Genomic DNA, 12,552 nt, shown 5'->3' with positions numbered 1-12,552 from the left:
GTTTTGATAGAGCTTGGACTATCCCTAGAACCATTAAAAAAGTGTTTGAGGGTTGGACTGGCATGCTTCATAAAAAGATGTAACTGATTGGATTCTTTGCAGTGAAGTGGAACATATGATTAGAATGCAATGACAGAATTTTTAACAATAAAAAAATAGGTGTTGAATTCATTCAAAGAAGAACGTTTTTGAGTTAGAAAGAGTGAATTAGTATTGATCCTTTTGTTTGTTGGTGACAATGTCGGAGATGACAGAAAATTGACAAACTTTATGTTGAGTTTGTCTCTTGTTGTGTTTGGTTTGTTTGTTACTCCACTTTAATGTGTTAAGCTTTCTTTGTTTTAATATATATATTAAAAAATTTATTTTTATTAAAAAAAAGTATAACATAAACTTTTTTTACATTATTTTAAATATATATTTTTTAAATATTACTAAACCAATTTTTTTTAAATAACAAAAAAAGTTAATATAACATATATAAATAATAATTATTACTTAAAATAAAACATACATACAACTTATATATATTATTTATTTAGAGTAGATTTACAAATATACGAATATAGATATATTATATACGATTCGATTCAATTAGAATGTGGATTGAATTCGATCAAATCATCTTACGAATCGAATTATATTCACAAATTGTATATCGAATACAAATAAATATTATAAATTTGTAGATATAATCTAATCTGTTAACATCTTAAGTCAAATAGTAAAATTAATGGTATTCGAGCGAGTGAGTTGTAGATTAACTCCAAAAATAAAATCACCTAATCTTTGTTGGTGATAGCTTGATTATTTTCGCCAATGCAACAAGACAAGATGGAGAATATTTGAGAAATTAAATATTCTACAAGGGTATGTATGAATTGAACGGTTTTCTGGGTAGAAAATAAACAGACAAATCCAGTCTATTTTTCAATGCAACACACACATGCAAATCAAACCAAACAACAAAAACTGATATATGAAGAATTGTCTTGGGTTATATGAACAAACACTACATCGTGTTTTAAAATTCACGATTTACATAATAAATTTGAGGATAATCGTGTATTAAAATTGTTTCTAGAACATTTGTGTAGTTTTATTTCCCGAATTTTTTAATTAAATAAATTACTATCCGAAAAAGTGTCGTCCTACCACCCTTCCCTTTCAATTCGAAAGAATCACATACGGTTAATAAAAACATCCAATACATCAACTCATCATTAATACCGTACAAACCTTATCATAATTTTTATATTCATATTAATCATATATTATCATAAATCCGAATAAAATCTCGATATTAATAATTTGATATCATATTATTTTTCATCATAATATTAAAAGAATATTTAATTAGTATTTATGAACAGACAGAATTTCTCACATGGTGGCACCTCACGTGTACATGTAACATAGAACATTTAGTTAGTTCGTGTCCCGCAAGAAATTGACCAAAACCACAGAATAATATCATGGTCCAATATTCCCATATTTGAATACTGTTTCTACTAGCATCTTATAACTGCCATTAATTAATTGTAATTTCGAATATGTACATTATTTATTATGAATCAATGTTGGGTAGTTTAATTTCTTGACCCTTCTATGTGTGGCCTTAATTCACTCTCAGAAAAATCAACATCGTGTTCCCCATTGTTATCAATTAGTCGAAGGGATTAATTTCTAATTTTCAACGCTATTATTATCCCATTTCTCTAATTACTTCTTTTTCTATACTACTTAATTTAGTTGATCGATCTATTTAGATAAACATCAATATTGTTCTTCATTATCTTAATTATTAGTTTAAACCACTCATTATTGTTCATGCTTTTGACATTTTGAAGCTTTTTAATTGATTATCGTCTGAAATTAGTTCTCTAAGAAACGTGAAATTATCTATCCACGCTGGATAAGAAAATTGAAAGCTCATCGAAGATCATGGATTATTACATTAAATTTTCGGGTAAAAATATAGTATATGATCTCATATCTATTATTATAATTTATTAGCATCACTGAACTTGTTAATTAAACTTCGCCTATCTTACATTTGTGGTATATAGTCAGTTCTAAGTAAGACTGTTAAACGAATTAGTTCGGTCTATTTAGATCTCTTCCGTTAAACTCGTGAGTTAAATGAGCTGACCCGTTTAAACCCACTTTTTTTGCGGACCAAAACTTTTTAACCTGAATATTAAACGGACCAGCCCGTTTATCATTTAGTTTTATTTTGTGAAAAATATTTTGACAAAAAATACCACTTTTAGTTTAAAAACCTTTAAAAATAATAATTTTTTAGTTAACGGGTCAGATTTTCAGGTTGGATCAAGAGAAATATCGGCTAAAAGTGCTGCTTTTTTTTTGAAAAAAATGTAAAAAAAAAAATTAAACAGGTCACCCGTTTAGCCCGCAGACTAGCTCGTTTAACCCGTCATTTTTTTTTCGGGTTAATCAGGTTCAACCCATTTAACCCGAAATTTAAACGGGCTTAATTTTAGAAGCAAAGTCCGCCCATTTAAATGGATAAACTGGCTGGCCCGATGAGTTTAGCCCATTTTGACAACCCTAGTCCCAAGCTCGGATAAAATAGGAGAGTTGTATGAGGTCTTTGACAGCCAACATAAAAACTTAGTTAAATCTTCATGACATGGATCAAATATGTTATTGTGCTAAAGTTAGGTCGTTGTCCGTAAGCAACACGCTGTATGGCTCGCGTATAGTGTCAAATCAGCAAAAGTCGTTGCATCGGTGCCCATGTATAGTGTTAAATGAGCAAAGATTCCTACATTTTCGTAAACGGACGAGGGTAAATAAGCTAGTTCACAAAAAATAGGTAAAGATTGGAGCGACAGAAAATTGAGATTCGGGACATGAAACATAGGCACTCTAACAGAAAAATTCATAGAGGTGGTAGAAACCATGACAAGGAGGAATATTAGCATGATGTGCCTACAAGAAACAAAATGGGTTGGTGCGAAGGCTAGGGAGTTGGATACTTTCGAGTTCAAATTTTGGTATACGGAAAAGGTGAAAAATAGGAATGGGGTAGGTATTATCGTAGATAAGTAGTGGAAGAATGACGTAGTAGATGTCAAGAGGGTGGGAGATCGAATCATCTCTATTAAACTTGTGGTAGAATGAGGTACTTTTCATGTGATTAGCGCCTATACACCGCAAGTGGATTCGGAAGAGTAACACAAGATAAATTTTTGGAATGATTTAGAGAGTTTGGTCCAAGACATACCTTTGAGAGATAAGAATTTTTTAGAATAAAATTTAAATGGTTAAGTTGGAAAATAAGTGATTGGGTATGAAAGTATTCACGGAAGCAATAGTTTTGGGGTAGTCAATACTGAGGGTAAAATATTTTGGATTTTTTTCTCAACCCTTGATCTTCTCATCGTAAATACATGTTTAAAAAAAGAGACAAATATCTTATAACCTATAAGAGTGTCATGACAAGCTCTCAAATCGACTTCTTCTTGTTAAGGAAAGTCGATCAGAAATTTTGCATTAATTGTAAAATTATTCCGAGAAAGAGTTTAATAACACAACATAAGATGCTCGTCATGGATTTTCGCATTGAGCAAAAATTGAGGAAATATATCATACGAAGAACCTAAGGATGAGGTGATGGCAGATGAAAGGTGAGGAATAAAAAAATTTCCTAAGACGGATAGAAGAATAGACAAAATGGGATGAGAATGGAAGCACGAAGGATATGTAGAGGGAGATAGCAGAAGTTATTAGAAAAACAGTAAAAGAAAATTTTGATGAATTTAGAGGGATAGGACTAAGAGACAAAAAGTCCTGTGGTGGAATGAGAATGTACAAGAAAAGATAAAGACAAAATAGGTGTTCTTTAAAATGTGATCTTTGTGCCGCAATGTAGACAATTGAAAAAAATATAAGCGGTTAAAAAAGAAACAAAAGTGGATGTAAGTGAAGTAAGAACAATAGCATATGAGGGTCTCTACCAGTCTTAGGCACAAAAGAAGGAGAAAAATGTATTTATAGAATCGCAAAGAGTCGTGAAAGAAAAACGAGAGACTTGAATTAGGTTAAGTGCATAAAGGATAAAAATAGAGAGGTGTTGACTCAAGAAAATTAAAGAAGATCAATCAATAAAAGGTGGAAGAGCTACTTCAACGAGTTATTTAATGAAAGACAAAAGACTCTTCTGAATCTTGGTCGGTTATGCAAAAGGGAAGATCAAAACTTTGACTACTATATCGAAGGATTCGAGACTTCGAGGTAAAAGTGGCTCTAAATCAAATGAAAAATGGTAGGGTAATAGGACCCGATAATATCCCAATTGAAGTTTGGAAATGCCTTGGAGAGAAAGACATCAGTTGGTTAACTAATCTTTTTAATGAGATTTTAAGGTCTAAAAAGATGTCAGATGAGTGGAAAAAGAACACCATGGTACCTACCTACAAGAATAAGGGGATATACAAAATTACGGAAAAACTATAGAGGGATCAAGCTCATGAACCATACTATGAAATTATGGGAAAGGGTAATAGAAGAGGTTGAGACAAGAGACACAAGTAATAAATAACCAATTTGGTTTTATGTCAGGTAGATCTACCACTGAAGTTATATACATGTTAAGAAGGATGATTGATATGTGTCGTATTATTAAAAGCGATCTATATATGATGTTTATTAATTTAGAAAAAGCGTATGATAGGGTGCCAAGGAAGGTCTTATGGAAGGTTTTAAAAAAAGAGAGTATGGATCGCATATATTCATGCAATTAAAGATATGTATGATGAGGCTACAACTAGTGTGAAGACTCAAGCTGGTGTGACAGAGAAATTTTCTATTGGTATAGGATTACACCATGAATCATCCTTAAATCTATACATTTTCACTTGAGTCTTGGAAGTACTCAAAGAGCATATCTTATCCAAGATCCTGTACTATGGTGCATATTTTTTGCCAATGATATCCTCCTTATGGAAGAGTCAAGAAAAGACCTAAATAAGAAGTTGGACTTATGGAGAAAAGCTCGAAAAGTGTATGGTCTGCGCATAAGCAGTAGCAAGATGGAGTATATGGAATGTAAGTTCGGTCTGCGAACGAAAAACCCTAATATAGAAGTGAAGATTGGAGAAAACATCCTACCAAAAGTTAAGAATTTTAAGTATATTGGGTGCACCATACAAGATAATGGAGAGATTGAAAATTATGTAAATCATAGGATCCAAGCAGGTTGTTCAAAATGGCGGAGCGTGTCTAGTTTTATATGTGACAAAAAATGCCTTTAAAACTTAAAGGTAAATTCTATCGCACTGCTATCAAACCGGCTATGTTTTTATGGTACAGAGTGTTGTGCAGCCAAATGGGAGCGCGAACATAAATTTAGTGTAGTAGATATGAAGATGTTGAGATGGATGAGTGGTCAAACACGATTGGATAGAATAAGGAATGAAGAGAGAGAGAGAGAGAGAGAGAGAGAGAGAGAGAGAGAGAGAGATGTGGAGTCCTATTGTGGAAAAGATGGTAGAATTGTGTCGACAGAACACTCAGTCAGGAGGGTGGATGAGATGGAATATAAACAAAGAGTGAAAGATAGAGGAAGACCTAAAAAGACCATTCATGAAGTGGTCAAATAAGATCTACATATAAATGATTTCTTTGTAGACATGATACATGATAGAGTTCAATAACATCGTTTGATTCATGTAGCCGATCCCATTTAGTGGGACAAGACTTTGTTGTTGTTGTTGTTATTTAATTTGTTAGTTAAAATCTTTAAATTTTGATGTAAATGCAAATAAACACCATTTATCACTGAAATTTATTTATACTAAAATGAATAAATTATTAAAACAGTAGTAAAAAATTTATATTACTGATAAAATAAATTTTAAAAGATATTAAATATATATTTTAAATTCCATGTATTGTCAATTGGTGAAAACAAAACTCCTCGTACCAAAAAAATTATTAATTCAATGAAAATTGATGATTCATGCATGGCCGTTTTATTATTTTCCATAACTCTCGTTTTCAAAGGTTTAATTATTCAAATCGCATGAGAATATTAATATTGGATTGTTGCAGCACTAATAGGGATGTTGTCAAAATAAAAATTTTATATAAAGTTTTTTTTTAAAAAAAAAAGAAAGAAGATAAGTTCCTTAAAGCATGCCATCCCTTTAAAGAAAGCTTTTCAAAGTGGTTTGGTACATTATTGGTCGGCCATTTCTTTATTGCTTTTTTAACTGCTAATTGCATCTTATTTTGTTTATTAAAAATGTTAAAATTTATATTAAAATCATTTGTTAAAATTAGTTATTATGTATTTATATATAAATATATTATTTAATTTATTTTTAATTTATTATTTTATATTAATAGTTGATTTTAATTTATTTGATTATTTATTTATTTACTTTTTAAATGGGTAGGTGATTGAGTTATGCAACCTTTTGACCGAAGCTCACTTGACAAGAAATTTATTGGTAACTTGAAATATCTAAAAGGATAGTAGAGGGTATTAATATGGATAGAATATTCTTATGGTATATAATCTCTAATAGTGGCTTGGGAGTTAGGATTATTGAATTGCACATAGACATAGTAAATTAAACAAATAATATAATAATAATACACCACGTGCATATAACCTTTTGATTAATTTACGCCGGAAAAATCTTCAAAGTTAGAAGACACTAGTATTACATTTACATCAAACATTGTGATTAGTATATATGAATTTAATTTTGATTCATGTGTATCTAATTATGTGTATTATTGATTTTATTTGTACATATCTTCGCAACATTTTTATCTTGCTATGAAAATGAAAATTAATGCAACTATGTTGGGTGGGACAATTAAAATTTTTCATATTAAAAGTATAGACTAAAATTTTTCATATTAATCTTTTTATATTTATTTAAATATTACATAATCTCATTTTTAAATTTAAAAAATAAAAATTATCTAAAATGAATATTATTAATCGAAGCTAGAAAGTTCATGTGACGTGGTGCATGATCTACTAAATGGATAAGGACATATATGTGGAAGCTACTTAGATGTTTCCTTCGCCAAAGATTTATATGAACACAGTATGTAGGACCAGTTCTGTTGAAAATTTGAAATATGCTAAGCTTTCCTTAGATAGATAGATATATACTCTCATTAAAAAAAAAAAGATATATATTGTGATTATGTTGAACATTCTTTTAATTCTTCCCATCAACTTTTTGTCTTTTTCTTTTTCCCTTTCCCAACTTGGATACCACCCCTTTTGAAACTCCTTTGACTTCTATTATTTTTTTGATATCCACAGCCTCCCTTCATAATCAATAAACTAGCGTTTGTTTTCAAACCTGACACTGAAAAATTTAATATAATTTCTATTTTTTTTGTCATTTAATTTAATTTTTTTAGTCTCAATTTCTAATCTTAGAAAAGTATGAGGAGCCAATAAAATATTTGTACAATATATACAATAGAAGTTTATGAAATATTAGAGATATAACTATTAGTGTTATTCTTTTTTATCAGCTGAAATTTTTGGGATGAATGGTATCATGACATAGTATTAGAGTGTTAGATTTGAAAGATCAAAAGTTCGATTTTTGGTGAACTCCAAAATCAGTTTAAATTTTTTGGAAGATGTTTATTATCCCTACTATTCGAATGATTATTCTAAATACTAATAATATGAGGGATGTTCATTTTGTAACTCAATAATCCATTGTACACATTGTACAAATAATTCATTATCTCCCTAATAGTACTCCTAATCTTAATACAATCTAATAAATTATACTCTTGTATGTACAACCTAGTATTTTAATTACTCAATTGAATTTAATTTTAATGTAATGTTAAAAAGTTTTATATATGTGTTTAATTATTATTTTATTATTATCATATTAATAAAATATTATTTTTTTAATTATATAAATAATTATTTAAAAGAATATATATAATAAAAAAATTTATACTATATATCAATACATTAAAGAATTAAATTATTAAAAATAATAACGGTATCCCCGTGTTTTGTGAAGTGCGAATATATTTTTGTGTGCGTATATGAATTTCTCTGCAAATTGTTTTGGTTTAATCATGAAATGTTCTAAACATAATCAAATTCCCGCGGTGAAGTTTATCGGCTTCTTAACAATTTTCGTAAATCTTATCTGATAAGACTCATGAGTAGTTAATTATATTTTATTAGTTAATAATTCACTAGGTCTATTAGACTATTATTTTAAAATAAAAAAAATAACACAACAAGATAAAAAAAATAAAAAAATAAAAACTCATAGCGCTAAAATAATACTATTTGCAATTATAAGCGGTTTTTACGGTGTTTTGAGATGATGTCTGAGTTGAATATTAACTTTGATAAATATAGCTTGATTCCGATTAATTGCGAGGAAGAGTGGTCACAAAGAATGTGTATCTTGTTGGAATGTAAGGAAGCCCAGTCAAATATCTTGGTATTTTTTTTTTTTGAGCGAATCCAAAATTGGTTAAGACATGGAAACCTATTATAGACAAAGTAAAAGAGAAACTTAATCTGTGAAAAGTCAAAACGATTAATAAAGCTGGTAAGCTGGTACTCATCAAATTTTTGGTTAATAGTCTGCCAGTTTACTATCTTAACTTATATAAGATGCCCAGAGCAGTAGCAGATAAGTTGATATTTTTGCAAAAGAGATTCTTATGGAGTAATGAGGACAAAAGAGATAGGTACCTTTAGTGAGGTGGGATATTGTGCAAGTTCCAAAACACTTTCGAGGTTTGAGTGTGGGCGATGCAGTGCTCCAAAATACAGTATTGTTGTTCAAGTGGTGGTGGCGGTTTTTAAAGGAGGATTTCCCATTATGGAAGAAAATTGTGTGCTCCTGCAATGACTTGAAGCCAAATGTCCTTCTTTCTTGTCAGCCGATTCCTAATACAAAGGGCCCGTGGAGGGACATTTGTCAATTGCAGATAAGAAAACAGCAAGCGAGAGATAAGATGGTCAGAGGGTTATCATTAGAGTTAGGAGATGGTAGAAGAATTCGTTTTTGGGAAGATAAGTGGCTACCATGTGGTGTGTTGCAGGATGTATTTCCAAAATTTTTCTCGGTTTCAAATCAAGTCGAATCTGTTATAGGGTACTGTGGGTTCTGGGATGGGTTGGAGTGGATATGAAACTTTCATTGGAGAAGGGTACTATTCCAATGGGAATTAGAATTAGTTAACCAACTTCATGGAGTTCTACAATCTGTCAGGTTAACAAGTGAGAGGGAGGACAGAATAGTATGAAAATTTGATAGATCAAGAGTTTACTCTACTAACTCATTTGTGCACGCTTTGCAGGCTGAGACTCTCCCGGAGGACATTACGAGTTATAGTTTCACTAGATCTATATGGAGAGGACTAGTACCACCAAGAGTTGAGTTATTCACCTGGTTTGTGTTAGTTGGTAGGGTCAATACTAAGAAAAGATTGATTAGATTAAACATTATTAATCACAGGGATATGATTTGTGTTTTATGTAAAAAAGAAACTGAGAATGATTTTCACTTATTAATTGGCTGTGAGTTCACGTAACAGGTGTGGTGTGCTTGGATATACGCCTATAATAAATTTTGGTCTATTCGAGGAACCATTAAGCAACACTTTGAGAGTTGGACAGGAGCTTCTATAAGAAAAGTCGAACGTAACAGGTGGCTGATTGGTTTTTTTGCTATTATTTGAAATACGTGGTTAGAAAGGAATGCCAGGATTTTCAAGAATCAAGAAACATGCGTTGCGGAAGTTATTACCAAGTCGATTAGGAGCTACAAAGAGTGGGTTGGCTTTGTTCAGTCTAGTTGATGGCAATGTCGGAAATAATCTCAGTTTTTTTTAGTGTTTGTATTGTAACTCTGGACTTTCTAAATGCTTAACCTTACTGTGTTGAGCTTCTTATTTCAAAAAAATTATTTCTGATATTATCTTCAATAATTATAAGATTCATTACCAATTCAGTCATTGTAACTTATAGAGGATCTGTTAATAATGTCTACTACACTTGAACCTTGATTTTTGAAGATTCTATCATTTTTTTTAGTCAAATTATTCAGATGACTGCAAAAAATCAACCAACCACAGCTGCCGTTCCATCTTTCTCACTGATATATTCGTCCAACTTTCATAGTGTTGCTTGAGCATACTTGAAATCGTCTATATCCTTTTAAAAGCGAACAACCAAACACATCACACCTGTTAAATGAGCTCACAACCAATGAACAAATAAAAAGTAGTTTCAACAGACTTATGATATAAAATATACATATTATTTTGGCCAATAACACCTATTTTATACAATCTTTTTCTTATATTCATCCTACCAATTAGTGTAAACTAAGTAAACAACTCAATTTTTGGTGAGATAAATTCTCTCTAAATGGTACTAATAAAACTATAACTTGTAATATCTGTTGAAAGTACATCTACACAAAAAAAAAAAAGTAGAATAAACATCTTTTTTATTAAATTTTTAAACAACTTTTAATATTTAATTTATTCTTGAAATTAAATTCCTTACACTCGAAAAGAAGTATAATTGGTTATCTCCAAATATGACAATTAAAATAATAATAAAAAAATAAATACTTATGTAATATTACCCACAACATATATTTATATATGATTCTCTTTTATTTATAGAAGTATACCCTAAATTTCTAAAATTATATGACCTTGTTGATTCCTATAATTTCGCCGAATTTTTAGTTAGGTTTTTATATATATTTTTTAATTAAATTTCTATCTGATTTGTAATTAAATTTTTATCGTAATAAAAATGTTAGAATTAACAGAATTTTTTGTTAAATTATACAAAATATTCACTCAAATATTAGGCATATTCATTTTGTTTAATAAAATATTCTATTAATTCTAATATTTTTGTCACAGCAAGAACTTAATTACAAAATATAATATAAAACAGAGATTCAATAAAAAAAATATAAATATTTAATTAAAAATTCAATAAACTATAAAAATTAATAAAATAATTAAATTTATTTTTTATTATACATATATATACGGAAAAATATTTAATAACTAAAAAATATTAATAAAAAATATTAAAAATTATTATTTTTAATTTTATTATAATAAATAAATACTAAAAAATAAATTTAAATTATTTAGACTGATTATTTTGTTTCTTTCTAACATTATCGATATATATATACCCCTCTTATGAATTAGATTCACTTAATTTAAAAGACAAGATAGGTTAGAATAATTTATCCTTTATTATTTTATTTTTTACTGTGTACATTGCAACTATGATATTTTTTTTCTTGAGCATCAAGTGTCGGCTATATCAACCAATCATTGTAAAGTAGTCCAATTGTAAGCTTAAAAGCCTTTTTTGTTTAATATATAAGAAAAAAAATAATTAAACATAATGAATCATATAGTTGATGAGCAGCAATAATTAAAATAATAAGGAAAACAAAAAATGATGAAACATCATTGTCAGGAGTGATGGAATTTATTTGGGATGTAGCAACTAGGAGCAGGTCCAAGTGAAATGAACATCATAATTCGTAGTCTCTATCAAAGGTTATAGTTTCTGGGAAGGTTCTTCATCCTTCAATATGTGGCTGCCAAACTTGACCTCACCTTCTTATGTTGTCCCCTTAATTAATTATTGTTTTATAGGGGACCAATCATGCGTATTTTACTATTTTCCACTAGATTAGTTTAATTATATGTCATTTTTTCGGCCCATGGGCTTGATTGGGCTTGGGCCTTCTCCAATTCTTGAAGGAACCTTTGACTCTTGAGTGACTTCCCCAAAAAAAAGACCAAGCTAATGGGGGGATATTTCTTACTTATGCTTTAAAATTAATTTGGGCAATGGCTTATCGCTATAAGACTCTACTAACAAATTAAAAAATGTTTAATTAACATAATGCCCAAAAAATGTTTAATTAACATTAGGAAAACAGAGCCTCGGCCCCATCTTAATTTAAAAAAAACATTAAAAGAATAATCAATACAACTAATTTAAGTTGATCGAGTAGTCATTATATTTGATAATAATAAAAAGTTAGCTAATTTAATAATTAGTTTACTAGTATGCTTGAATAAATATCATAAGTTTAAATTTTATTTTGTACATATAATAATTCATTATCCAGTAAAAAATCTTTAAAAAGATTAGTTTTGGCTATCGAATTGAAACATCTCATAAAAATTAATATATATAAACGTGTCTAATTACAATAAGATAAATCACCAAAATAATATTCAAAAACTTTTAAATGATACAAACAATAAATAAACTCTCAAATAATTTAATAATAAAAAATTATTTTTTATAAATATTAAACGACTTTTATATTAAGCAAATGATTTATTATACAATTGATTCCATTTTTAAAAAAATATTTGAATAACTATTTAAAGGTGCATAGAAAAAAAATGAGTTAAAAATTTGATTTCTTGTCTGTATTTTTCATTTTTTAAAAAAATAATTTCCAGTCATTAAAAAAATATATATCATATGTTTGTCATTTT

The sequence above is a fragment of the Arachis stenosperma genome, chromosome 8 (genome assembly GCF_014773155.1).
Source record: "Arachis stenosperma cultivar V10309 chromosome 8, arast.V10309.gnm1.PFL2, whole genome shotgun sequence".
In the NCBI taxonomy this organism is placed as follows: domain Eukaryota; kingdom Viridiplantae; phylum Streptophyta; class Magnoliopsida; order Fabales; family Fabaceae; genus Arachis; species Arachis stenosperma.
Note: the sequence above shows the minus strand (reverse complement) of the source record.